We start from the raw sequence: 2,143 nt of genomic DNA on the forward strand, positions 1-2,143 counted from the left end.
CCTTAAATGGAAGACGTTTGGGACCACCAGAAGTTTTCCTAGACCTAGCCATCCAGCCCAACTGAGCAATCGTGGGAGAAGAGCCTTGGTTAATGAAGAACCCCAAGATCACTGTGGCTGAGCTCCAGAGATGCAGTAGGGATATGGGAGAAAGTTGCACAAAGTCAACTATCACTGCAGAGCTCCACCAGTCGGGCCTTTATGGCAGAGTGGCCCAACGGAAGCCTCAACTCAGTGCAAGACACATGAAAGCCCACATAAAGTTTGCTCAAAAACACATGAAGGACTCCCAGACTATGAGAAATAAGATTCTCTGGTCTGATGAGACAAAGATAGAACTTTTTGGTGATAATTCTAAGCGATATATGTGGAGAAAACCAGGCACTGCTCATCACCTGCCCAATACAATCCCAACAGTGAAATGTGGTGGTGGCAGCATCATGCTATGGGGGTGTTTTTCAGCTGCAGGGACAGGATGACTGGTTACAATTGAAGGAAACATGAATGCAGCCAAGTACAGAGATATCCTGGATGAAAACCTCTTCCAGAATGCTCTGGACCTCAGACTTGGCCGAAGGTTCACCTTCCAACAAGACAATGACCCTAAGCACACAGCTAAAATAACAAAGGAGTGGCTTCAGAACAACTCTGTGATCATTCTTGACTGGCCCAGCCAGAGCCCTGACCTAAACCCAATTGAGCATATCTGGAGAGACCTGAAAATGGCTGTCCACCAACATTCACCATCCAACCTGACAGAACTGGAGAGGATCTGCAAGGAAGAATGGCAGAGGATCCCCAAATCCAGGTGTGAAAAACTTGTTGCATCATTCCCAAGAAGACTCATGGCTGTACTAGCTCAAAAGGGTGCTTCTACTCAATACTGAGCAAAGGGTCTGAATACTTATGACCATGTGATATTTCAGTTTTTCTTTTTTAATAAATTTGCAAAAATTTCTACATTTCTGTTTTTTTTTCAGTCAAGATGGGGTGCAGAGTGTACTTTAATGAGAAAAAAATGAACTTTTTAGAATTTACCAAATGGCTGCAATGAAACAAAGAGTGAAAAATTTAAAGGGGTCTGAATACTTTCCGTATCCACTGTATGTCAGAACAGCAGCAGCAGACAGAACGTTCAATGGACCCTCTTGTGCTGTATTATGCACTGCAGTCTGCCACATACGCTGCCTGCCTAACTCCTGCTATCACCACTGAATATATGCAGCTGGATTAGTCTTCAGAAGGACTGTTAGTTCAGTTGGATATATATATACAGTACAGACCAAAAGTTTGGACACACCTTCTCATTTAAAGATTCTTCTGTATTTTCATGACTATGGAAATTGTACATTCACACTGAAGACATCAAAACTATGAATTACCACATGTGGAATTATATACTTAACAAAAAAGTGTGAAACAACTGAAAATATGTCTTATATTCTAGGTTCTTCAAAGTAGCCACCTTTTGCTTTGATGACTGCTTTGCACACTCTTGGCATTCTCTTGATGAGCTTCAAGAGGTAGTCACCAGAAATGGTCTTCCAACACTCTTGAAGGAGTTCCCAGAGATGCTTAGCACTTGTTGGCCCTTTTGCCTTCACTCTGCGGTCCAGCTCACCCCAAACCATCTCGATTGGGTTCAGGTCTGGTGACTGTGGAGGCCAGGTCATCTGGCGTAGCACCCCATCACTCTCCTTCTTGGTCAAATAGGCCTTACACAGCCTGGAGGTGTGTTTGGGGTCGTTGTCCTGTTGAAAAATAAGTGATGGTCCAACTAAACGCAAACCGGATGGAATAGCATGCCGCTGCAAGATGCTGTGGTAGCCATGCTGGTTCAGTATGCCTTCAATTTTGAATAAATCCCCAACAGTGTCACCAGCAAAGCCCCCCCCACACCATCACACCTCCTCCTCCATGCTTCACGGTGGGAACCAGGCATGTAGAGTCCATCCGTTCACCTTTTCTGCATCGCACAAAGACACGGTGGTTGGAACCAAAGATCTCAAATTTGGACTCATCAGACCAAAGCACATTTTTCCACTGGTCTAATTTCCATTCCTTGTGTTCTTTAGCCCAAACAAGTCTCTTCTGCTTGTTGCCTGTCCTTAGCAGTGGTTTCCTAGCAGCTATTTTACCATGA

This window comes from Phyllobates terribilis, unplaced genomic scaffold (genome assembly GCF_046119375.1).
Source record: "Phyllobates terribilis strain yellow unplaced genomic scaffold, ASM4611937v1 Scaffold_7__3_contigs__length_470593459, whole genome shotgun sequence".
Classification (NCBI taxonomy): domain Eukaryota; kingdom Metazoa; phylum Chordata; class Amphibia; order Anura; family Dendrobatidae; genus Phyllobates; species Phyllobates terribilis.